At 40.5% G+C, this 27,720-nt stretch overlaps 1 protein-coding gene and 1 long non-coding RNA gene across 3 annotated transcripts in view; one reads left to right on the forward strand and one right to left on the reverse strand.

The window, feature by feature from the left end:
• The window catches only part of STARD13 (StAR-related lipid transfer (START) domain containing 13), a 260,701-nt gene that overhangs the window by 63,904 nt on the left and 169,077 nt on the right, over window positions 1-27,720 (forward strand). The gene's annotated exons all lie outside the window — the stretch shown is intronic.
• Window positions 1,314-5,080, reverse strand: LOC105515150. The gene is made up of 3 exons (XR_001002270.1): window positions 4,938-5,080; window positions 2,981-3,176; window positions 1,314-1,615 (listed from the first exon to the last, which is right to left on the reverse strand). It is a non-coding gene; the product is annotated as an uncharacterized LOC105515150 (long non-coding RNA).

The raw sequence follows: 27,720 nt of genomic DNA on the forward strand, positions 1-27,720 counted from the left end.
GTAGTTTACAGGTTAGTATCTTAAAGTGACAGCCACATCACTAAAATTGTTTGCATTATTCTGCTTTAGATCTTTAAGATTTAGCATTGTGTTAATTTTATTTAAGACGTCATTACTTATAATTTCTCATGGTTGTTGGAAACAGTGGAAACAAGGAAGTTGCTCCCTACTGACCTCATTATAGTGAGATAATCATTGAATGGCGTGCACATGATTCAACAGCAGATACACTCATGGGGAGGAGAAACAAGGAAGAGAAATAAAGGAATCTTTGATGATACATAGAATCAGAATTTATTACCCAAACCCAGGATGAATCTCAACTTGCTCATCTTCGGCTACACATCAAAACATACATGCATCATTTCTCTAGCCTGTTTTTTAGTTCTGGGGTTGCAAATCCATTTCAAAAGAGAGGAGATGTTTAAAAGAGAGTGTTATTTTGAAGAGTGAAAGTTTATCGTAAGTCATACTACCCATAATCCATACCCCACATTCTTGCTTGAATCAATAGGGAAATTGTTGTAGAGAGAGAGAATGGAAATAATAATGGTCCTTATTTGCCTTACTAACTGGTGCTTGAGAGTGGACAAGAGAGAGGATACTGGGGGTGGTGAAAGACCGTGTTAGGCCAAGGAAAGGGAGGACTGGATTTTTTTGTAATTTTTTTTTGTTTTGGTAAAATACACAATACATTAATTTTGCCATCTTAACCATTTTTAAATGCATGGTTCAGTGGTATTAAATATGTTCATAATTCATAATGTCCAACCATCACCACCATCCATCTCCAGAATTCTTTTCGTCTTGCAAAACTGAAACTGCATACCCATTAAACAAGAATTCCTCATTCCTCCCTCCCCTCAGCCTTTGGCAACCACCATTCAACTTTCTGTCTCTATGAATTTGACTACTTTAAGTACCTCGTATAAGTGAAATCATACAATGATTCACTTTGTGTGACTGGCTTATTTCACTTTGTACAATGTCTTTGAGGTTCATCCATGTCATAGCACATGGCAGGACTGCCTTCCTTTTTAAGGCCGGATAATATTCCATTGTATATATATACTACATTTCACTTTCTGTTTTTTTGTTAGTAGACCTCTTAATGGGTGTGAGGTGGGAGAATTGGATTTCTATGTCATTATTTGGTGGTTTTGATTTAGTGCAACATGACGGATGCACCATGTTTCAAGTCTACACACACACACACACACACACACAAACACACACATATTTGGAAAACCCAAATGTAAGCAGAAACATAAATGTGATTACTTGCTTTGTGAAATAACTTATCACACTATTACACTTTTTATTTTATTTTAAATGCTTAGGAAACAGCATACTCCGGATTGCAGTCAAGTCCGCTGAAGTAGGATAAGGAGACAGGGACCCAGGCTCTGTATAGATTCTCCTTTGCTCCTTTACAGCATTGAGTTCCAGAGCTTTACTGGACCTTTGGTTTTCGATGAGAAAGTGAAGTGGATGGACTATGATTGCTCAAGTTTATTCTGTGTCTCATGTTCTGGAATTCTCTCTGTGGTTAAGTCAGCAACTCTTTGAACAGGATTGTAGAAAGCAGGGGAACATAAACCTAACATACTAGAACCTAAAAAGGCAACAGAGTGGCTTTATTATGTGGAATGTATCAGTGGCTTACAATTGTTCTACAGTTTCTTAAGAAAATGGTAAAGCAGAAATTAGGTTTTTGTTCTACTTTCGCCACTAATTTATTGTGTGATCTGAGAGAAGTCACAGCTTCTCTAGACCTCTTTCCTTTCTTCCATTAAATAAAGGGTTTGGATTAAAGAGTCTCTGAAGTCCCCATCATCTTGCAATTCTAGGATTCTGTAATCGCAGGAGTTACCTTAAGACTAAGGCAATGCTTATTTACATTTTCCTTATTACATCATTCAACATATAACTGGACATGCTTCCTTGAAACCTATGTAATGCTTTCATTAGTATCGATGTAATAGGAATGTTAGGAAGTTCAGTCTTGTGGACTATTTAAATGTCGGTATAACTATAATTATACAGAAACTTGTAAACACCCTTCTTTCTCTAAAATCCAGGCCTGGAAAGTGGAGTTATCTTGATGCCTGACTTATAGCAAGGATTGCAGGGACTGAAGAAAGTCCGTGTGTGTGCCTCTTACCTCACAATACAACCTCTTTCTTTTCTTGATAGAAAATGTGGAATGTAGAAAGTTTCACTACTGGGAAAGTAGTGAAAGTTAGACTCTTATTTGAGTTGCCATTCTATCTGAGGCTATTTTTAAGTAGATATAGCACCTGATTTGAACTCAACTAGAATGGGAGATACTGCCTTTTAAAAATTTCCCCAGGGAATGCCAGTGGGCATGAGTGATGTATTCCCCTTCATTACTATGTCAGAAGGCATCTTGGGAATTTGCCCAACCTAAGTGGTGAACATGGCCCATCCCCATGGGCCATACCCCCAGCAACTGGGTAATGTCAGCCTAAATTAAACAATCATTTGTTCTTTTGGAATTGCCCTTTCTCTATGTTTAGTACTTTCTTACCCGACTACTTTCAAACCTGGAGGATGAATGCACTGGCAGAAAGACAGATGGAACACAGGAAGCAGACTGAGAATGCATCAGTCATGTATTGCTCAAGTTCTGTCTGTTTTTTTTAAGAGTGTCAACTGTCATAAATTCACATTTCATGAATCAGAGCCTCTTTCTACTCAGTGCTGGTGTTTGGAGGGCCTGTACAGAAAGGATACTGTTTAACCACAATTACAGGAAAATCTGCTAAGTGAATTAAATTAACTAACTTTGAATAACATTTTAAAGATTACTACATAGTAGAACTGTAAGAAGTCAAGAAATGAGTACTGGGAGAAAATTAACAAAAGGACAATATGCTTGTAAACATATAAAACTTGAGAGTTTAACTTTAACCAAGTTGTAGGTTCAATAGCTACACATCATTGCTTTATAACTCACACATTGGCCAGGGTGGCCAATCCATTGGAGTTGTCTGGAGCAGCACATGACACAGTAGCATGGGGTGTACAGAGATGGGTATTTGCCTAGTGCCTTCTTCTGTGCCAGTCTTCCGGGGGTTACTCTGTTGGCAGAATGTAGAAACTTCTGTTGCTCAGATGCAGGCAGTTGCCAAATTTGGATTCTGTAACTTTAGCTTAAGTGAATAAAAATTCATTTTTTGTAATGTCTTTCCCTCTCCCACCTTCCCCAATCATCAGTACATTAGTTCTTAGGAAATTCTGGATAATGGTCAACTCTTATAATGCAGAATTCCTCATTTCATTAGCAAGTTAATCAAGGACACAGATAGAAACACAAGTTAGAAAAAACAGTCACTACTAGTGGTCTTAGCAGTATCAATTGATGACCCAAAACAAATTTAAAAAGAGAACAAATGATAAGTGAGTTTTGGCAAAACTCTTATATAAAGGGACATAAATAGATGGAGATTTAGTGGAGACATGTCATTAACAAGAATATACACTTTCTCTGTGTTTCATTAGCTATGACAACAGGGTAGTGAGGCAATCAAGAAGACTCAAGAAGATAAGAGAACCTGACCATGAATTGCACGCCAGATATTTGAATGAACTAAAGATCATATAAAAATATTTGCTGTCTCCCTAGGAGCAATTGAAATATGATTTTCATATGGGGAAAGATACTACATATTAATTTACATTCCACCTCATAACCTAGAGGATTTGACTACATTTATAGAAGAATATATAACTAAAGATTGCAAAAAGATAAATCTGATGAAAAGAGAAATGTTGGCCAATTAATGAGGTAAAACTAGGAAGATATATTATATGGAAATATAAAATGTAAGGCTTTGAATAATTATCAAAAATGGGCTACAAATTTGGCTTGAGCTTCCCTGATCTAAGCAAAGAGGAAAACACAACCAAGGGAAGTTTTTCCCTGTTCATAAGGTAAGAACTTACCAGCCAAGCTTTTCCTGGAACTTGCTCTTTGGGAGAATTTTCTCCCAAGAACTTGACCTATGAGAGGAATTTCTTATACAAATCTCATAAAGGTAACACTGCAAGCTATAGTGAATGGTGCCTTCAACCACTCCTACTGTGAATTCAGTAGTGAGTCTCATTTCTTATAACATCCTGCAGTGAAAGTGGGGGCATCACAATAAATTGTAGTCCAGTAGAAATATTTGGGTGTGGGTGGGTGGGTGAAAACAAGAGGTCAGGTATGCAGTCTTCGGATTCTCTGTCTTAACCTAGAAATAGCATGGAGATTATCCACAGGCAATTTCTATTAGTGCGCTTCGCAGAACACTAGGCCCATCAGACAGATATTCAAGGGAAAAAACATTTCTGTGGTTAAGTCATTTTGGGAAACGCTACTTTCCCTTTCCCCTGGAAATTCAGACTTATGAAAGGCTCAGGAAAATCTTGCACAAAGTAGTTTAACTGTGTTTAAACTGGTATATTTCATCTTGAAACCACTTTTCACAGGATACTGGGAAGTCACATATTGCAAAACCAGCTTTCCCTGGGGAACACATTTTGGAAATGCTGATCTAGGAGAGTACGTGGCCTATGCTTCCTTCAGATAATTTTCTCTGAATATACTTCTTGCATGATTTGGCAGTAGATACTTTGAAGTTGTGTTTTGGAGAGTAACATTGCAGGTATTCTATGTTTTCCAAAAAGGCCAGCCACAAATACTTTAAAAGTCAACTGAGTAAAGGCAAGATGACCATCTTTTTATGAAAATTAACAACCACATAAAGATTCTGTTTTGGGTAGGCAGAACAGAAAGCTGAGTCGGTATACGGGCAGAGTTAATAATTATAACATCAAGAATACAACCATTCCTCAAATAACTCTACGAGATAGGTACTGTTGAGCCAGAAGGAAGAAATTACTGCCTTCTAGCTCTGGCTTTGTCTTACTATGATATAGTTGAAGTCCTTGGTGAGGTCCAAATGGTTCTAACATTACTGTAGCTAATTCAGGATTTTCCATTACTACTAGGAAGTGGAATCATGCCCCACAGGAAAGAAGCAAAAAACACTTCAGAAGTCTCACATTCTCCTTTGCCATAGGTGACATGGGATATGGACTCACTGAAGCTCAGGCACTGATGAGTGGCTCCGAGAATTGCTGAATTCATGGTCCAAAAAATATCTTTGGTTGTATAAAAGCTCTCCTAGTATGACAAAAAGAAGTGAATGAAGTAAAATTATGTAGATAATTCTAATTAGTAAAATCTGCTTGCTTTAGTTATAGCAGCAACTTATCAATTTCCAGGAAGTCTACAAATATATTCTTAAGATGTTTTTCCTCCTGCTGGCAAAGAGATACACATTAGCATTCACATTATGAATGATGCTTCTGGAGAGAAATTCACAAAATATCCAAAAGCTCCAAGAGAATGCATAGGAAATTACTATACTGCCTAGCCCAAACCACCACACTGTGAATTCACACAAGACCATGGTGGTCATTCTGGACTGTACAGTCTAGGGCAGGACCGAGTACCCTGGAAATTTATATACTACTGTTTGAAAAGACATGAATTCTCTCTCTTTTTTTTTTTTTCAGAAGGTTAAGTTCTATAATAATCTAAATGGATAACTTGGAAAATAACTTCAAAATTACAGAAAATGCTAATGCTGTTAGCAAAAGAAAATCAATAGAAATAGATCTAGTGTCTGGCTAGACTGTCAAATGATTTTCCTCACACAGCATAGGAATCCTGAGAATTTTAAAGATCTGACAGAGGCAGAGCTGACTAAAATACAAATGATTTGTGTTGCTTTGCCTCCTAACAGTTGGATAAAACACAAGGGCGAAACAATGCAGAGAGATTGGAAAGGAACTTGGCACTCACCAAGTACCTAATTTACATGTCAGGATTTCGAGCTGAAGTAGGCATTCTCTTCCTGCATTCCAACTCTCCCCTTCCTGCTTAATTCTGAAAATCATACATATGGATGGCAGGAACCTTTGATTAGTATTCAATCTCTATGAGCGAACAGTAGCATTTCAAATACATTTATATTCACCAAATGACACACTGGATTCAAAAAGTATGTATAGTCATAAAATCACATTTTCCTCTGAGAGTTATACTACCCTGAAATTATGTATAATATTTAAAATTACTATAAGAAATAAGAATGATTGACAAATCCTGCAGTAATGATATTCCAACCATTCTCACTCAAATAGACTGGAGTTCTTATTTGAGAAAATTAAAGAATCTTCTCCAGATGCTTTGAGGGACACAACACGTTTCCCACTACATGCATTTCTCAAAATAGAGCATGAAATCCATCGCAAGGCCCTTACTGTCTGGACTTCTGTAAACCCATGCATTATGTTTAACAGGTTCTTAATCATCAAACTACCTTCATTTTTACCACTGGTCTCTTTCAGATAGGAAAGTCTACTGACCTCCTTCCCTGAAAATTTGGGTTGTCATATTAGCATTTCATTCCACCTGCTGTACTTTTAGGTGAAAGGTCTAAGGCAGACAAAGCTGCTTAAATGTTTTTATCACTGACTTCCTAGAAGAAGGAGGAAAAACTCTGGGCAAGAAGAAGGGAAATCAGTCTTGCAGAATATCTTGAAGAGACCTGCAAGGGAATTCCACTGACTGTGTTCATTATCTATTGGTCCCCATACTGAGTGGAATTTTTATGTGTTATCACTGGCCAGGGTGGCCAATCCATTGGAGTTGCCTGGAGCAGTACATGACACAGTAGCAGGGGGTGTACAGAGATGGGTATTTGCCTTGTGTCTTCTTCTGTGCCAGTCTTCCAGGAGTTACTCTGTTGGCAGAATGTAGAAACTTCTATTGCTCTTAGGAGCAAATAATTGAAACATGTTGGTTGAATTTCAAGACACCTTTTCTTCTCTTTTACAAATAGCCCTGTGATTACAAATAGCTTTGATTCCTGTGGAATCAAGAGTGTCTCAGGGATGTTGTCCATCAATCCAAACTCCAAACTTTCTATAACTCTAATTTAGAGGGCTTTGGAGTCATGTACACTTGAATTTGAACTCTAGCTCTACATCATCCCCATAGAGTAACCTTGGACGAGTCACTTAATGCTTCTTAGCTTTTGTTCCCCTGTGGGTAAAATGGCATTAATAAGAGCAACTATCTCAGTTATTGCAAGGATTAAATGAGAGACTATAATCAAACACAGATCACAGTGTCTGGCACATACTAAGTGCTCAATTTAAGACAAAATGATTATTAAACATCCATGTACATATGACCCTTCAAACTGCTGAATCATCAACTGAAGAGTAAACTATGTTTGAGTAAGTTACACACTCTGTATCATGTTTACTATGGCAGACATACATAATGCCACATTTTTTGTGTGTGTCCTCTAAAAGGTCGTCCAGAAAATTTGAAACAAAAGAGGTTTTTTTTCTTAAACCGTAATGAAAACCATTGCCTTTTCCAATTGTGGTTTCCTATGGATAGCAGTCACTTTCTCTCAAGTTGCCCTGAACTGGCCTGAAATGGTGGATTTAGGCCAGTCTTCAGGTCCTACAGATAAATAGTAAAGCCCGTCGAACTTTACCTTGTAGCAGTGAAAGACAGTTTTTGGCAGGAAGTGTTCCTAGCTCTCGGAATCACTTGGTGGTAAATGCTAAGCTGAGAGGGCAGGAGTGCTGGAGGAAAGGGGCTGTGCCTCACATTAAACTGAAGGGCTGGGAGGTTCTTGGTGGGGGTAAGGGAGTGGGAATGAAGTCTGAGGCAAGCATCATTAATTGCTAATAGATGGGACATTTGGGCTTAAAACTGTATTTCTTAGAACTGAAATATCTGTTTAACAGCCATCTTTTCAAAGCAATCCAGTATCTATTTTTGTTCCTCCAGTGATGGCAGCAGGAGGCCACCAAACCCAGGTTGGGGTGATCTTGGATAAGTCACCTAAGTCTTCCAGATCCACATTTTCTCTTCCATGTGAGGGGTGAACGGATCAATCTGTAACTGAGGTTCTGGAAAGCCAATTTGCACAAAGGCTAGTGCTACATTCGTCGTGGAAAACAACTTAAAAATTATAAAACATGCTAATGCTTTGAATGACTGTCTTAGTTTGCTGGGGCTGCAGTAATAAAGTACCAGAGACTGGGTGACTTAATCCCAAAAATATGCTTCACAATTCTGGAGGTTGGAAGTTGAGAACAAGGTGCCGGCAGGATTGGTTCCTTTGGAGGCCTCTTTCCTGGCTTTGCTGACAGCTGCCTTCTTGCAATATTCGCCTGGTCTTCCTTCCATGTGTGTCTGTGTCTTTATCTCCTCTTGTAAAGACACCAGTCATACTGGATTGGGACCCACCCATATGGTCTAATTTTATCTTAATGACCTCTGTAAGGGCCCTATCTTCAAATATACTCACACTCTAAGGTATTGCAAGCAAGGACTTCAACACACGAATTCTAGGGAGATGCAATTCATCCATTACATGAATCAAATATTTATTTCCCAATTTTATTTGTTACATCAAAAAAAAAAAAAAAAGGGAGACTGATGTTTATGATATGCCTCTGCTTACCAGCATTGTGCTGGTTGCTTCCTTGTTTTTGTCTTATTCAACACTCATAACAGCCTTCCCTTGAAGATCGATATTAGTATCTACCTGTTTTCAGCATAGGATACTGAGAAAACGTTCATCAAAAGCTGAAAGAAAATGAATGAAAGAATAAGAATATATCTTTAACAAAATCTGAACTCCTCTCTCAAATTCTTGTGATTTTTCTAAACTGAGGTTAACTTTGAGATCTTCGTTAATTTTGTAAACCTTTCCGGCTTTACATCTCTTTGTGGAGAGAAATAGAGAGAAAGTGCTGTACAATGCATGTAAATTTTCTAATGCCCACTTGACAACTTCAAAACTAAGCTCTCGTACTAATTTAAACAAATTATTCAAGAAACTTTAATTGCCCATTTCCTCTAAGGATTTCATTCCTTTTGATTGAGGAATATGCTTCATATCTGTTGAATTCTTCAACTATGAAAGACTGCCTACAAATCTGATCACTATCAATTTGTTTAAATTTATTCTTAGAGTTTAATGGACTAAAATCTTAACAGTTAAACATTGTGGATTCTTTTGCTTTATTTATGTTATGGAATATGTATACTCTTAAGTCCTCCTCTATTTAGAAATTCTTCCAGAAAGAATAGAAACATCCTTTAGTACACTTTTTTTTTTTTTTTTTTTTTGAGACGGAGTCTCGCTCTGTCACCCAGGCTGGAGTGCAGTGGCCGGATCTCAGCTCACTGCAAGCTCCGCCTCCCGGGTTTACGCCATTCTCCTGCCTCAGCCTCCCGAGTAGCTGGGACTACAGGCGCCCGCCACGTCGCCCGGCTAGTTTTTTTTTTTTTGTATTTTTTAGTGGAGACGGAGTTTCACCATGTTAGCCAGGATGGTCTCGATCTCCTGACCTCGTGATCCGCCCGTCTCGGCCTCCCAAAGTGCTGGGATTACAGGCTTGAGCCACCGCGCCCGGCCTAGTACACTTTTATACATCATAGATTACATGTTAATCTTGAGCCTTGCAAAAACCTTGTTTTGTAGGATGAAATATTGGTTGTCTGCATATGGTGTCTTGGCAACCCTGAAAAGCGATTTGTCATATTAATTCCTTCACCAGTGTATTGCATAACACTTTGTGGAGCAATTCCACGTGCATTGTCATTTTGAAGACGTGTCCAATGAAATTATAGTCTTGTATTAGGAATCTCTGTCCTCTGAAATCTCTCAGAGAACTGAAAAATGCATAGGCAAATTTTCCTACTTTGACATGTTTCTGATTTCATTTTCCTGAATCATTCCTTTGGAATCGAGTTTTGTTGTATGGAAAAACACATTTATCCAAGAGGGCGCTATCAGTAAGTGGAGACTGACTTGATACAATAAGGAAACTTGGCGGCAGGCAGCTGCAATTGTAAAACATTAACTGGTAAAAGAGCGATTGTTTCAGAGTCCAGTTTTTCCTCCTCCCCAACCCCCATTTAGAGTAAAATTACTTCCTCACCTCCCAATTGATAATTGCATTTCTGCCAAAGCCATTAGATTTCTGTTGGTTTCCCATGGTTTTCTTCTGTCACTTTTGCCTCCTTCTCTATCTTTGGTTACCTTAGCAGAGCTGGCCCTGGACACTGTAGCTTCCATTCTGTGAGGTTTATTGCTTTGTTCGATAATGCCAGGAATGACGTTGAGCTGAGACAAGTTCTTTTCAGATCATTAACTGTCAGTCACCTTTCCTTCAGGCTGCTTGAGTCTGTGCAGCTGTACCCAGAGGCCCAGGCAAGCCATGCCTCTGGCTATGGGAGAATATTTCCACTGAATTACCCGTGAAAAGACTCAGGGTTTGTCATGGACAGGCAGGTTGTCAGCAGAGTTTATTAACCTTTAAGATGTACTTAGATGAAATATTTGGGTCTGGATTGGTCATTTGACTTTTATATTTCTCACCACAATATTGGGCCCTTGAAATATTTACATTTTAAAAAGTAGTAACAATATACTTATGCAGGTTGAGTATCCCTAATCAGAAAATTCAAAGTCTGAAATACTTCAGAATCTGAAACTTCTTGAACACTGACATGACACTCAAAGGAAATGCCCATTGGATTATTTTGGATTTCAGATTTGGTGATTAAGGATGCTTAACCAGTATAATGCAAATATTCCAAAATTTTTAGAAATCTCAAATCTGAAACACTTCTGGTGCCAAGCATGTCAGATAAGGTCTACTAAACCTGTAGCTACTTTTGTTGAAGGACCTACTATGATGTACCAAGGACTATTTTCAGCACTACCTATATTATTATTTTATTTAATTTTCATAAAGACCTGAGAGTTAAGTTTACTCATCTGGAAAATAAACATAGTAAGAACTAACAGATGAGTAAACAAATTCTCCAGGAGTTCAATAAACTTTCCCAAAGTCACACAGTGAGTGGGAGGTGGAGCAGGGCTTTGTACTCAAGTCTGGACGATCTGGGAGCCCACGTTATTCTTAACTGTGCAACCCTGTCTTCTTCATAATTATAGGTAGCAGTGTTTACTTGGAACCAAGAAGTGTTTTTTTTTTTTTTTTTTTTCATCATTGTAGACCTGGTTGGTTCTCCCTTCCTCACCAACCCCTCATGTTGTTGGAGAACCTCAGTGTGCCACCAGCAGCAAAGCCGCGTGCTCATCCTATACTAACTACCCTCCCACTCCCCTCTTGAGGGCTGGCTGCTCTTTATCAAGAAATCTGCTTCCAAAGTAAATGTCCAAGGCATCAGGATTCCCAAGGGCAGGATCCAGCATGGTGCCTCACTTACCTGAGGTTCCTAAGTTCCTACCTAAGGAGTAGGCATCACAGAAAGTATGGAGTCTTCTTCCCGCAACCTCCTTTCTCTACTTCCAACCCTTCAAACTGCTGCCCTTCTTCGTAGAAAGTGCTGGGGTGGGATGCCCATTCTCCCCCAAGTTTTCCCAGGGCTCCCGGGGCCCACAGAGCTCAGAGGCTCCTGTGACTTCACAGTGGACTTTTCTGATACTAGGGAGTACAAGGAGTGAGGTGGGAATTGGGTGAGACCTGTGTTGTTCTCTGGACAGCGGATCTGGAACTCAGCCGTCCTCTAGTGCAAGAAAAGTGTGTATTAAAGGAGGGTCCACATTTTCAGAGAGAAGTCTTGGGTGGAGATTTTTTTCTTCCGGATTTTACAAGTCTGTCCTCAGTCACAGCTGAGGCCTGTAGACCAGAATAGTTGCAGTTGTACTCTGCACTTGTTGCTAGCTAACAGTAGCCAGTCAGAAAAAAGTATCAATGCCCTGCCAACTTCTGGTGTTTGTGAAATTTTGCCAGAAGCAAAACAGGATCAAAAATAATAAACAGACCTCCTCCCTGGCTTCTTGACTGCTATTTACATAAAGAGATTGATGAACTGACTGTGCTTGTGGGAGTGTGCAGGGAAGGGAATTTTTAAGGAGAAAAGGTTAATTTTGGGGTCCTTGGTTGCATGTGATTTGAGGTTTTCTTCACTAATTGGGTTTCCAGAGACAACCTTTACCATAGATAGTGTTGCTCCTCCATTATAAGCAGCCTAAACTACGGATAAGACAACCTGACATATGAATTACATGCAGCTGTAAAACTTCCACAGGGAAAGAAAACGAACCTTGAAAACAAAGGAATAATATGAGCCTTAAGTGGAACCCTTATGTTCCCAGTAGAGGGAGAGACCCAATTTGTATGGCAAGCTCGGGAAATCTGGGTACAGGAGGCCTGGGTGCTCGAGCACGATTGTCCTAACGTAATCATCGATATTTTTATTAACCTCTCATGTCTCAGTTTTTGAATCTGTGAAATGGGAATAATATTAGCTCCTGCTATTCTGTAAGATATAATTGAGGAAAAAGTAATCAATGTGAAATCAATTCAAATGGAAAGCATGGTGCTCAGTTCTGGAGGGCCTGAGGGATACTGGCATCTGTTAGGGGTCACTAAGCTTGCGTGCATACAGGTGCCATATAAAGCCAGACCCAGCTCTTTGCTGTCCTCAGTTGCATCAAAATATAACCATATTTGCTTCTCTTCCTTGAATAATAATTCATATCACTCCTCAAGGATATGGGAATAATGGGCCACTCTGTGTTTTTTGTTTTGTTTTGTTTGAGACTTGAGTCTCGCTCTTTTGCCCAGGCTAGAGTGCAATGGCGTGATCTGAGGTCACCACAACCTCTGCCTCCCAGGTTCAAGCAATTCTCCTGCCTCAGCCTCCCAAGTAGCTGGGATTGCAGGCACCTGCCACCGTACCCAGCTAATTTTTGTATTTTTAGTAGAGACGGGTTTTCACCAGGTTGTGCAGGCTGGTCTCAAACTCCTGACCTCAGATGATCCACCCACCTCGGCCTCCCAAAGTGCTGGGATTACAGGCGTGAGCCACTGTATCCAGCCTTGTTTTGTTTTTATTAGGTTCACAAACAGGCAACATCTACTCGACTAATTCTCAGCTTCACTTTAAATCTTCTTTTTATATATTTGATGCACTGTGAGCGAATGTATATAATTAATTAGGGTCATTTCAAACTCTAGTTTTCCCTCTCATTTTTCTTTCTTCTCGTTTTTCACCTTCATTCTGAGGTGTCAATAATTATATTTTGTATTTTTACTCAGCTAATCAATTTTGTTTCACCTTTAATAATTTCCCATCAGCAGGAGGAGAATAAAACCTTTTAAAGTGAAAGATACTGTGTCATAGACTGAGGGACTCTGACAAGTCCAAGTGTCATAAGTCACAGCTTTCAAAGTTATGAATTTCCAAATGTCAATCGGGCTTTCTGCCTAAGGCCATGATTTTGTGTGGCCGGCTATTCCTAGGCAGAAAAGCCTGGTGTGGCTGTCGAGCTGGAGGATTCCAAGTACTTATTGTGGTCTCAGTGGGCTGTCTGACTCTGAAGAGACTTAAGGACCCTGATGTTACACAGCCCACATTGTCTGATGAGGGATGCGGGGTGCTCCCCTGCCATCCTACCTAGCACAGCATGAGCTGGAAAGTCTTAGAAAAGTAGGGTGAAAGTTGCCGGAAACACACACTTTATAAACATATTCCTTAATGTGTTTGAGTTTTGTTTGATAGTTTTGATATCAGCATTATTTTGTTTGCTTTACGTATTTGAGTACGCTGATTATAGTAGATATTAGGAGAAAGGGTAGTTACTAAGCTGATACTTATGTGACAGTCTTCAAAAATTGGTCAACACCCTACCCATTTGGTCATGATTTGAAAAGTCTGGGTATCCTGACTTTTTGTTATCTCCTGAGTGGAGCTTGAGGGGAATGTGAATGAGGAGAGAAGGCACTTATGTGGCAGAGGAGTACCCAGCTCATAGAATGGCTTGTCAAAATTTTTGGCTCCAACAAAATCTTAGACTCTCCATTGACTTCTTTCTTACGCAAGAGGGTGAGACTAACTTCTCATGCCTCCAAACTTCCCAGCAGCCTTTGGTTTAGCAGAACACATTTCTCGTTTATAGCTGGCTCTGCTCAGTGAACAACTACTTAAATAAATTAGCATGTTTTGTGATTGATGCTAATAGTTTGACGTGGAGTTATAAAGACTTCAGATCCTTGATTTATTAGAGAAAGAATCTTTCAGACATTTCTTTTGTTGGGCTCTGAGAAGCTGTACGTTTTCTGAAACTTGTAGTCGTAGAGGCCATGTTCATTGCTCTAAAGCATGGCTTTGGCGTTAGCTGGACCTAGGTTCAAATCTTAGTTCCACACTGATGTGCTGTGTGACCTGGAGTAAGTTCCATGAACTCTATAAGCCTATTTCCTCATATAACATGGGAATAATAATAATAATAACATCTTCTGCCTACAGTTGATTTAAGAATAAGTGTTCTCACGCCTGCAAAGTGCTGATCACAGAGCCCGGCTCTTACTCAGGGCTCAATGTGTGTTACTCTAAAGGGAAAACAAAAAAAGGACATTAACAGTCAGCCACACAGCCAGTTCTGCTATGGATGAACTACTTACGGGAAAGATGAAAATACCCAAGCTTAGATAAATACATAAAGTGGAAGCTAAAGAACAGCCACAATCCTACTGGATCTGAAATGAGTGTTTAAAGTATCCTCAGAGGAAGAAAAAGTATGACAAGGGTAGCTCAGAAACTGTGGGATTTTAGCAGGGAGTTTTCTGATCCAGGGTATTTACCTGTGAAAGCAGATACCTATCGAACTCTTGGTAGGATAGATAATATGTTTTGTCCTTAAACAAATGAGACCAACCCCCAGAAGTCCAGTGTATGAACTTCGTCTCTAGCATGAAGTTGACAGAAGTTGTCTACTCTTAATATTTCAAGTCCGACTTCCCAAAACGAAGCATAGAATCTTTCAGACATTTGCCTTAGCGGTACAGCTAACAGGGAACTAATAATATGTGGTCCCAACTCCTCTCAGAAGATGTGGTAAGATAAGCCCAGAAGAAGCCTGGGACAGCACCCTTCACCCCACCCTCTAGTTTGCAGCCTGCTCCACAGCCGAGAAGGAAAGAGACGGCCCAGCAGCAGAGACAATATATCTTCCATGGCCAGAATCTCCTCGGCTTCTTGTCAAAGACAGCCTTTTAAGTCTTCTGATCTAACTACGTTTTGCCAAACTCAAAACATTGGATCTTGAATTTGTTGTAACCCCACTGGCTTACAGAAATTGAAGTGCATTTATTGTGTTTCTATTTCTGGACAGGGGAACCTAGTCATTCATTCACTTAATCGCTCACTCACAAGATTGTTCGTAAAATAGCTATTCTGTGTCAGGTGCTGTTCGTAAAATAGCTATTCTGTGTCAGGTGCTGTCAGGTCCTTGGGATATAACAACGCACTCAAATACAATCACAGCAGAGTTTGATGGGTGAACCTTAAACAGGCTCCGAGGAATGTCATGGGTGTGGGGATGGATGTCTGCGTAGGGAGAGTGGAGGCACAGTGGAAGGGTTTCAGTTCTCACGATAGCTGTTGGGTGGTTGTTGTTGGTTTAGGGTTTATTGTTCCATCGCTTCAGCTTCTATCCCTTTGTCAGAGAGTGTCCATGCCTGTCATTACTGGTGGGTTGAGCGAGGATTTCTTGTTAGCTGTCTGGGTAATCATGAGGTTATGACTTCATCAGTTTTTGCCCTTTTATGTGTCTTCCTTCGAATTTGAGTAGGTGGGTTCCAGTCTGGGAACATGGAAGCCTCTCCCTTCTATGAAAGTGTACTGTCCTTGAAAAACCAGGACCCACCCTCTACAGAGACTTTAGCTGTCTGCTGACACTGCTGCACTCGAGTTTGTGTTCCACCTGGAAGGATTATGAGAAGATCGTGGTCAATTTCTCATGAATTCAACTTTAGTAACGTAGCAGTAACTTATCACAAGTATTTAAGAGAGACTACATTTCAGAAACAGGGACCGCTTTTTCTGCATCAGCTCTTCTATTGGAGAACCTAGCCTAGTCAGTATCTCAACAAATATTTGTTCAAAGCCAATTGTGTGCAAGGTCTTTTCTGGGATTGCGTGTGATGCAAAAATTATATAAAACATGATCACTGCCTTCAAGGAGATTATAAGTAAGTGTGATAAGACATATAAACTGTCATAAATGTTGACAAATCAAGGGAACATACGGCTTAGTGACTAACAGGCTATCAAAACAGGCACTCAGAAGTATGTGTAGGCAACAGAGTGGTAAAGTAAAGAGGGAAGACCACTGGGCCTAAGCCGTAGGAAGAAGCTGTGTTTCCACCGGGCAAAAATCACAGAGTTGTCCTAAGCAGGGCAACAGAATGAGTTGAAAAGTATGACTTGAGCAATTAAGAATGTAGTCCAAATTCAGTGACATGTGGCGGTTATAGGAAATAGATGATAAGGTTGGAAAAAAAGTTTGAGGCCAGACTGCAGTGAGTTTGAAATTTATTTGATAGGTAATAGGAAGCTCCTGAAGGCTTTTAAGTAGAACAGTAACAGGATACAAAGAGCAGCCTAGAAAGATGAATAGATAAACATGGGTTTGAAGTGGCCAGACTGAATGTAGAGAGGTAGTCATCGTGGTTGAGCATGTATTTTGTGCAGGCCCTGCCTAAACATGATCAATAATTATGTCATATAATCCTCAGAAGAGGAAGTACCATTGATGTTGCCATTTTAAAGATTAAGAAATGGAAGCCCAGAGAGGTTAAAGTCACTTGTTCCAGTTAAACCCAAATAACTAGCAGAGCCAGGAAGTGAACCCAAGGCTGTCTGTTGCTGTCTGTGTTCTTTCACAGCTCCAGGCTTCTCCTTAGAGTGGTTGTTGCTTCTGCTGCTGCTGCAGTTGCAGTGACTACTCAGAAAAATCCCATGAGGGATCAGGATCTTAACTATGGTGATAAAGAAATTATAAATACAAGAGATAGCTCCATAACTTTTCAGGATGGAAAATGTTTATATGCCTTATAAAATTTTTATGTTTATAATTCCTAACATATCTCTTCATGTTCTCTCCCCACTCCCCATGATAAGAACCCATTAATTTGAATTTATTACTGTACCTTCTGCTTGAGATTTTTATTCTACTTCAAGACACTTCTTCAGTGATTTGTGTCATCAGTAACTCTTACTCAGTAAAGTCTGGGTCACCTTACAACAGAAATTTCACTGGAACTACATACATTTTCTTCCTGCCTTTGGCATGACTAAAAATGTATTGAAAAGGAATAAATATAATCAACTACTAACATTGAATGAATTTAATATGATGGTAAGAGGATTTGAATTTTAAACTGCTAACATTATAGTTAGCTTCAACTATTTCATATTTTATAATTCTTACAGTAAAATTTGCCCAAATACAACATAATTTAGTGCCTGATTTTAGAAATGTAAATAAACCAAAACACTAGTTAAATTGGTACATGTTGTCTGAAGTAGCTGTGAACCCCAAGATTAATTTGTAAAGAAAATCAATAAACAAATGTCCCTGTAGGACACCTGTTCATATTGTTTATACCAAATTCCTAAGTGGTCAGTCAGCATCTTATCAAGAAGGAGATTTTCAAATGTGAACTCTTCCAGAAGTAAAGATGTTTAAATATTTAACGAAGTAGGAAATTGCACATATTTGCCTCAGGCAGCTGCCCCACTGATACTGAATAAAAAATACTTATATATTAGAGTATTTATAAGAGCTGTTAATATAGAGTTTAACTTCTCTACCTGAATTGTAGTTCAGATTCTGAATCTAGCTGCAGGTTAAATCCAGATTAAATGAGATGAGTAAGGAAGTTTCAGGAAACAGTTTGTGTGCTTCAAGGAGGCAGAAGCCAGCTTGGAGAGCTGGCTCACTCTGAAAATGCACAAATGATCCTGAATGATCTCTGTGCTCATTAGCGCCCCCGCACACATTCTACTATTCTCTTAGCACACTCTAGTCTCTTAACTCCTGTCTGGAAAGCAGTGTTTCACCATTTCCCTCAAATCCAGGCCACTTTTATTTTTCTTCATCAAGACAGGTTGTCTCTAGGAGTCAAGATGGGCAGAGGTTATGTTGAGTCAGCAGAGACTCTCTACTTGGCAGGTCATGGTCACAGCCATTCCTGTGACTTCTCCCAACATGCAAGAAGTAGGAGTCACTGCCCAGCCTCTGAGTCAATGCCAGGTTGTTCTCTAGAACAAGCTGCTCCTGACCCAGTAACCAGCTCTGGAAGTTTCCAGCTTCTCAAAGGAGCCTTCTTCTTTGAAGGCTCCCACTTAGTGTTCTTGTCCCATATTTATATGTAAATGCAATTTTCTCTTTCCTGCTGATTAAGCCTTTCTGTTCATGGTGGCATGGAAGAGGGCACAACCTCTGCAACCCTTCTATGTGTCAAGAAAGACCTCTAGACTCTGCTGATGAAATATGTGACCCTAATCGCCTCTCCATGCCAATGGCAGACTCATTCCCTGGTTGTTTCTGACATTACTACCAGCTAAGCTAAACCAACAGGACCCAAATTCCCCAGGGAGCACATTGTTTGGGCAATTAGTGGTTGAACTCCATGGAAGCGTGTTCCATGACTGTTGCTATGTAACAAACTGCCCCAAACTTAGTGGTATTCAACAACCATGTTACTATGCTCATGGATTCTGTGGGTCAGGAGTTTGGAAAAGACACAGTGGAGATGACTTGTCTCTGTTCTTTGATGACTGTGACATGGGCTGGCAAGACTTGCAGGCTATGCCTGGCTCAGTGACTGGGTTCCGGAAACATCCGAAGCCTCCAGCACTTACATGACTGGCAGTGGATGCTGCCTCTCGGTCAGGACCTCAGTGAGACTGGCAGCTGGTGCATCTACATTTGTTCATGTGGTTGCCCAGGCTTCCTTCTTCCCCACATGGAGACTGCATCCCAAGAGTGAGCCAGGCAAAGTGTGTGACTTTTTATGATCTAGCCTTGGAAGTTGCCTCTTGTCACTTTTTCTGTATTCTATTAGTCAACATAGCCATAAAGGTCTGCTCAGGTTCAAGAAGAGCAGACCCATTATTCGAAGGGAGGAGTGTCAAAGAATTTGCAGATATAAAAATATGTATGTTTGACACATTCGGTGATGCTGGGTTCCTGTCATTGTTTCTGGCATGTGACTGGCACCTGATTCATTTGACTGAATGCTCCAACTAGAATCATCACGCGTTGTTCTTTTGTCCCCAACACGAAGAGAGTGCCCGGGTGACATTCCATGTATGCCAGCCTCATTGCACTAATTCTTTGGTTGTGACTGGGTGAATAGTTGCAGGCATCATTCTGTGCAGTTTCAAATACGTTAGCTCGTTTAAGCCTCCACAACCCCGTGAAACAGGAAAGAACATACTCCTACTCCCTTTCCAAGATTAAAACAAAATCCAGAACCTCTGAGTAAGGCCAGTTGATACTCTGTTTTACCCCAAACCTGGTTTTCCACTGAAAGTTCTCTCATTTCACTTATAGCTGTTTACTTTGCTGCTCCTGAATCCTTGGGGGTAGAATTAAAGTTTGTGGGTGATGTTTTTTTAAATATTTAAAGGAGAGGGGGGCTCCTTTACAGCAGAGGCTTGCAAGCAGGTGCAATTTTGCCCTCCAGGGAACATTTGGTAATATCTGGAGATACTTTCGATGATCACAACTAGGGGGTGGGTGCTGCTGGCATCCAGTGGGCAGAGGCCAGTGATGCTGCTTAACTTCCTGTAATGTACAGGATGCCCCCCCACACCAAAGAATTATGTGGTCCAAAATAGTGCCGCTGTTGAGAAATGCTACTTTACAGGGGGTTTTATAGTTCTTCTAATAAAATGAGGAAACTGGGGTTCAGAGAAGCTGAGTGACTTGCTTAAGATTCTACAGCTAGTAAGTGATGAGCCAGAATGTAGACTCTCATCTTGAGATCCTCGGTCTCATGTCTTTATTTCCTGTGGTACTTGAGCTGGCCTTGCCACCTGCCTGTAGAGCGAGGACTTGGAGTGGGGAGTGGGTTTTCTTGCTTTCCTGGAATTCTGGGCGTCCACCGCACCCATCTAATAAGCAGAAGTCACTGGGATGAACGTTGTGCTCCTGTAGTTTTCTTTACTCATGGGGAGGCAGGGGCAGGGCTTACCTGAGCAGAGTGAAGATTTCGGTAAGGCCTGGGTAGGAACTGGACTCTAACCTCCCAGACAGAATTGTAAATAACAACTGAAAAACTAGAGCATAGTGTGTGTGTGTGTGGGTGTGGGTGTGGGTGTGGGTGTGGGTGTGTGGGTGGGTGTGGGTGTATGTTGTGTGTGTGTGTGTGTGTGTGTGTGGTCTGGGTGTGGTGTGGGAGGGAAGTAAGATCTTATCCCACAACAATAAGCAAACAGCTAATTACTTGTAATTTTGGAGATAATTGTTTTCTCTTCCTGCAAACATGCCAAATAGGAAATTAATTTAAACCCCAGAAAGTTCAAATCATCTGCAGATTGTCAGGAAAGAAACACTCATTATCCTCTTAGAGCCCCCATCATATCTAACAGGCAGGCTGAAAAGTGCAGCTGTAACACAGGGCTGCCACCTCTGTGCGAGGTCCCCCCAACTCGCTGGTGGCTGGAGAGTAACAGGAGGGAGCCTCTAGCAGAGGCAGGCCCCAGGCAGGCAGAGGGGACCCAGCTTCCCATTGACACCTGATTCATGCCACCTGGTGCAGAATGTCTCACTGAGAGTCATCCTTTCTGATAGACCCATTCATCACTTTGAATTCCATGTCAGTGCAAGAGCTGGCTTCATTCGGCCTTGGATAAATGAGTCTTCAGGTAATAGATGACAGTGAAAATGTCAGGCAAATGTTATCTCCAGTGAAAGACTTGGCTGTGCCCACTCAGTCTGTTTTGCTTCTCAGCTTAAGGCAGTCTCTCTTCACTTCTAAGAGGGAGGATGAATACAATCCAGATTGCTCACTTAGAAGAAGCATCTTCCTCCCACTAACTTCTCACTGCTAGTGGGCCTGAGTTCACCAGGGAAAGCCTTCTAGGGTTGAGCAACAGAACAAAAGGAACGGGCTGCCCTGCCTTCCGAACCCAAGCAACCCTCACATACAGTGTTTTAACTGTTCTGGAAAGAAAGAAGCATTCATAAGTCCTTCCATTTTCAAGAAAAAAATTTCCTGTGACATTTTAATCCCCTTTTGTGCTGGAGAATTTTTAGAGTTTTCCCCTGCCAGTCATCTCAAATGTTTTGTATCTTTCCCTTTTAGCTGAATTGCATATTATGAGCCATGACCCGCAATAAAAAATAATGCCCCTGTTATGGAATGAAAGTCTCGTTCTTTGGGTTATTCTGGGCTATGGGGTCAGCATATAAATGCTGACCTCTGAAAGTCCAAAGATGTTATCTAGTTGAGGCTTATGCCAGGAGAACAAAAATGAGCTGTGAGATGAAAATGACCACCTGGGATCTCCAATTTGGTTTATGTTTCTGTGAAATAGTTTCTATAAATGATATGAGTGGGTGCCCACCACATTTTTTCTAAAAGGAGAGCTGGCTTATTTCTGAGATCTCTTGTCTGTGTATGGAACTTTTGTAGATACTCTCTGTCTAAATTGGGGTTCTCAGTCTCCCCGGTATGGACATTTGGGGGCCAGGTAATTCTTTTTGTGGGGGCTGTCCTATGCGTTGTTGGATGCTAAGAGGAATCCATAGTTTTTACCTCTGGATACCAAAAGAGACCCAACCCCACAAGTTGTGAAAACCAAACATGTCTCCAGACATTGCCCTGTGTTCTCAGGGGAGCAAAAATCCCTCTAATTGAGAACCATTGATCTAGATAAAAATCAGGATCCCTAGATAGAGACAAATGAATTCATTCCTTTGTTCAATCTTTTAACAAATGTCTCTTGAATGCCTTCTGTGTACCAGAGTCTTTGGAGATTATAGATTGAGAGATGACTAGATCACAGTTATTGCCTTTAGGGACTTGGAGAGAAGACAGGCATGAATCTAAATAATGACACCAGGAATGCCCTCTAATGAAGATGGGAAGGACGTGGCTTAGGAGTTCAGAGGAAGAAGTCCTAACTCTTCTTCAAGTTATCAAACTTCCTGAACATTCTGATTCTCCCTTTATTCAGGAAGCACTTATGTTTTCAAGGAAAAAAATCCTGTTTATGAAGATATTACACTACAGAGAATTTCAAAGTCAAACTTACGAATTCTTTTATGTAAATGTTTTGGTAAGGTAAACTTTGGTTTCTAATGTAGACAAAAGAAGTCCCAATATCTAGATATGAGCTGATGTACAAAACATATACGTGAAAGGATCTGAATGAATGGATTGGGTAATAACGGTTCAAAGGGCTGAGTGAGCCCTGAGCTTGGACAGTGTCCAGGCTCTGTCTTAGGAAAGTGTCTGCCATGCTTTGAAGTCACAATTTTGAACCTTTGTTCACAGTAACAGACGGAAGTGGATGTTTACACTTCCTGGGGCTTCAGATTTGATGACCTCTCCATAAAATGTGGAGGGCAGTAAGATGAAACAAAAATAGATCTGCCTCCACTGTTGAAGCAGCACTGGCAGTGGCTGCCCACTGTGCGCTGCAGTGAGCACATCTCCCAGACCACCGGCTGGAAATCTACCCCATTCTCTTTCATCACAAATAAGTGTGAAAGGTGCTATGATAAGGTTTTGAATCTATGGCAAATGTATATTTGAAATCGTTTGTATGTTTTAACTATGTGGGAGGCAGTGTGATGTCATCATGAAGAACACTGGCTGGAAAGTTAGAAAGACCTGGGTTAAAACCCAGGCTCTACCAGGCCTAGATGTTTGACCATGGACCAGTTATCTAACCCCATGCTGCCTCAGGTTCTTTGTAGAAATTAGACTAATACTTCCCACCTCAAAGGATTGTTATGAGATAATTATAGGAGATATTTTAACTGTCTAAGTTTTTTTTTTTTTTTTGAGATGGAATCTCACTTTGTCCCCAGGCTAGAATGCAGTGGCATGATCTTGGCTTAGTGCAACCTCCACCTCCTGAGTTCAAGCAATTCTCCTGTCTTAGCGTCCCGAGTAAGTGGGATTACAGGCACTCACTACCATGCCTGGCTAATTTTTGTGTTTTTAGTGGAGACAAGGTTTCTCCATGTTGGCCAGGCTGGTCTTGAACTCCTGACCTCAAGTGATCTGCCCGCCTGGGCCTCCCTGTGTGCTAGGATTACAGGTGTGAGCTACCGTACCTGGCCTAGAACTGCCTAATTTCTAAGTGTTTGGTGAACAGGGTGAGGCAGTATTGTTAGTAACACATTGCTTGCCGCACACCTCAGAGTGGTGTGCCCATGACTTTACGGCTGAAAGCTATTGTTGTAAAGATAGAAAGATGCAAAGCTGGGAAGCGCTATAGGTCCACAGAGTAACTATGTTTCTTAAAACCAAAGGTCAAAAACTGTTGCCTTTCCTTCTAATGCTAAGAAGCCTTTGGAAGTTCTTTAGAATAAAGCCAGAGTTAGTGAGGCTGGGGTAGCATTTACTGTGGGATAAAGAGCTGATGCATTTACGATGAACTTTTAGAGAAGCTGGGATTGGAGATAGGGATATCTGTGTATTAGTCCAATCTCTCGCTGCTAATAAAGACATACACAAGACTGGGTAATTTACAAAGGAAAAAGGTTTGATTAACTCACAGTTCCACATGCCTGGGGAGGCCTCACAATAATGGTGGAAGGGGAAGGGGAAGCAAGACATGTCTGACATGGCAGCAGGCAAGAGAGAGCTTGTACAGGGGAACTCTCATTTATAAAACCATCAGGTCTTGTGAGACTTATTCACCACCGCAAGACTTATTCCTACTATGAGAATAGTATGGGGGAAGACCCACCCCATGATTCAGTTACCTCCACCGACAGGTCCCTTCCATGACACGTGGGAATTATAGGAGCTACAGTTCAAGATGAAATTTGGGTGGGGATACAGCAAAACCATATTAATCTGGAAGGTCATCATTGCCTAGGAAGGGCCTGCATAAATAGATATAAATCAAACCTTTAATTTGCTTTCAGTTCAGGTTAAATTTGGAATATTGGTAATGATTTTTAAACTCAAACAAGTGTATTATCACTTTTTGGCGATTTCCTAGGCCCAACTGAACCATAAACAGAGGATTCCTTTGCCCTTGATCTTTTGAGACCTAATAAGAATGCACAAACCACTTTCAGCGCGCTCTTTGCATGACTACTATGTGGATGTGATGGAGTCTGGCAAAAGAAAGGAAGCATCCCCTACCCAGGGTTGAGATTGCATCAGATCATGGGAACTGACACCGAAGCCAGTGTGGAGTTTAAGAGTGGAGGCATTGCTGAGAGTCCCATTTTGAAGAGGTCCTTTTTATTCCTGTGCACATTCTTGCCCAATATCCTCTTTATTGATGTATGCTTCTCTATTAATTTTTAATTTCTACCAAAATCTCAGAAAGAAGATACTGTCAGTCCCTATGAAAACAAGGACCATAAAAATCTTACCAGTTTGTTTCTCAAAAGATAATTTTTCTCATCCATTCCTGCATTTATTCATTCAACATTTATTCAGCACCTGGTAGATGCTGGGCAAGACAAGATGTGGGCCCCGCCCTCCAGGAGCTTCCATTCTAGTGGGGGCAGGGGAGGAAGGGAGGGAGGTAGAGAGGTAACGACAGTAAGGGTCAGAAGTACAAGGGTAGGCATCAGTGCAGGATTCAAGGGGAGCTCCAAAATCCACACTAAATGTTTAGGGAAGGCTTCCAAGATTAGGCAGTGTTCTTGCTGCCTTCTAAAGGAGACAGCCCAGCAAAGATAGAACAGAAAGATGTTGTTTTCCAACAATATGGCACAATACTTGAAGAACAGAAAGACACTTATAGGAGAAATATCTCATGTGCTGTAGTCAAGCAGAGTGAGAGAGCATGGTATGTTCTAGGAAGAGCAAACTAAGGAGAAACCTTGTTTTCTGTATGGAAGCAAAGGCCTGGATGGGCCTCTGTGGCTCCAGAGCTGACCACGCGTTGCAGAATTCCATTGCACCGATCCCTGTCATCCTTCTCCAAATCAGCCTGACCATAAAAGGGTGTGTGGCTCTATTTAGTCCTTGTGGAAGAAAAACTACACATAAAGATTTAATTGAAAATAATTGCAAGAGTGGTTCTCGGAAATATTCCGCTACTCTGCATTTAGAAATAGCCTGAAATGTTTTGTAATCCATCCGTGTGCCTTCCAGCTAGAGAGTGTGTCAACAATACACACTGAAAAGGCCATTCTTTGTTTATTTGTTTGTGTCTTCCTAATCTCCAGTGTTGATGACTGCATGGTGTCTTGTGTGTTTCTGGTCTTCATAACCATTAAACTGTTTCTAAGTTGAATCGAAATCCAATGGAAACCTGTTCTTTTTTGCTCTCCTTCTATTGAGAACACAGAACAACTGCTCTCTAGCACATCTTTTTTTTTTTTTTTTTTTGTAGGAAAATGGTTATGGAAGCATTCACTCCAATCATATGCGGGTGGGCAGTTGCTTGCTTTAACTATGCCAGATAAAAGATGACCCCCAATTCTCCATGGCAACCAGAATCATTGACGATAGAGCCAGAGGAAGATGCTTTGTGTAAATTGTGTAGCTAGAAGGAGATTTGCAAATGAGGGGACTCACTGGCTTAACCCAAGAAGCTGACAAAGGGGAGCTGTCCATTTAAAATGCATCAGAGCCTTATCACATTCATATAAAACAAAATGACTAAATGAAGCAGCTGGAAGATTATCATGAGTTTTAATTATCTTTTAATAGCCAAAGGGCTCTTGCCAACACATGCTGATAACCTATCACTTGTTATGTGTCATATAATCTCCATTTATGAGTCTCAGCTGTTACAAATTGGAAAATGTATTTACAGTGATGATCTTTTCTTGTTAAATGCAAATTCCCAGAAATGTTCAAACTGCAAGGTAGCCTCACAGCTTTGTTTCTGTTACCCTCTTGTGTGGAATTGAAAAGGCTGGTAATACTAAACAAATAATAATAACCAACCTCCTTGTTCATAATTTATGACTCTCATTATGAGTATCATAATCCCAATTCTTAAAAAGTAAGGGTAAAATAATTCCTGAGGCTCATAGATTATATTTCTGAAATTGCTTACAAATCCTTTTTTAATGGTAATCCACATTTTTTTCAAATCTGCCTGCCACCTTCTTCCCCTCTCCTTAGGTGTATGCATCTCAAATGTCTTTGGGCTCCAGGGCTCCAAGACAGCTGCTGTGGTGTCATTCATATGCCCTCTATATTCCCTAGATAGGTAAGTAAAGATACAGGTATAGATATTGATACACGTTTATATACCATGCTTAGCATTCAGTACATGGGAGATGAAATGAGAAAAAGTCTTTCAAAGTTGCTGGCCCCTCCTACTTGTCTTCGTGCCTTGACCTTGCTGGTATCTCATTTCTCTGCTTCTCTTGACTCTTCTGCTGATGTCTTTGATAGCAGCTCTTATTCCTCTGCCCAGCTCTGTTTTCCAAGATTTAGTTCCCATTCGCGGTCTTATTACCAAATTTACGTGGATAGTAAATAGGTCGCAAATCTACATCTGCAGGTCAGACTTTGCGCCTTTTATCCAGTTCTATATGTCAAATGGCCTTAATTGAACATCTTTAATTTTATAGTCATGATCGCTTCCAGTCAACAAGTTTAACAACTGAATATGTTAATTTATGTCTGGAAACTTTTCTTGTTTTGGTTAGAGCTTCATTTGCTCTGCCTATCTTCTTGATAAGAAACTTAGTGTTATTTCGGAACTTTTGTATCTGTATGTAGTGAGTCTCTAAGGACTACCTTTGAGATCTGGCATAAGGATTAAATTATTCTTTATTTCCACTGCAAATATTGTGGTTCAAATACAGAAACTTGTCTATTTACTTTCAACTTTAAAAATTTAATATGCAAACCAATTATACTTTATTGAAATCTTCATCAGTCCTGCTCATCACCTACAGATGGGGTTAGCAGCAATGAGTCAACATTTTTGTTTCTGCCATCTTGTTTGTTAACATGCTTGTCTTGTTTAAGCTTGACTAGGAAGGGTTTTTGCAGTCATTTTGAACTGATTCTGGTTTGTTAAATGCAAAGCAGTAACCGTTCAGAATTTAAAAGCAGTTCAAAGTTCTATTAAGAAAAAAATACCCCTATGATTACCATGGAAACAAAAGCAGATGTTTCAAAAAAAATTTAAAGAGAAGAAAATGTGCTACATTGTGGACTTGGGATGAATAGTTTGCTAGCTGCTGAACTGTCAATGTGGTGACGGGTTCTGAAGGAACAGGAGTGAATTATAGAACAAGTGACAACTGTGGGGCCTGGGTACCTGGTGATCATTTGCAGGAGGGGAGGAAGCGAGGTGGACACAATGGCAACACTGCTGACTGTAGGGCTGGAGGAGCAGCCTCTTAGCCACCAGAGCCAGCAGGAGCCTTCTCAGGAAGGCTGAGCCAGTGAGGGTGCAGTAATGAAATGCACATCATTGACCTGGGATCATTTCTTAGGTCCCATGCCTGTAAAAATCTGCACATCAGAGTAGTCACAGCCCACGGCTTGTGACAGGTTCAAGGCACGTTGAGAATTTGGGATGCCATGAAGCCAAAATTGAAAATTCATTTTCAAGGTAAATCCTTTTTTTATTGCTGAGTGTATACTTGGCTCCTTTAGTATTTC

This window comes from Colobus angolensis, unplaced genomic scaffold (assembly GCF_000951035.1).
Source record: "Colobus angolensis palliatus isolate OR3802 unplaced genomic scaffold, Cang.pa_1.0 Scaffold255, whole genome shotgun sequence".
Classification (NCBI taxonomy): Eukaryota; Metazoa; Chordata; class Mammalia; order Primates; family Cercopithecidae; genus Colobus; species Colobus angolensis.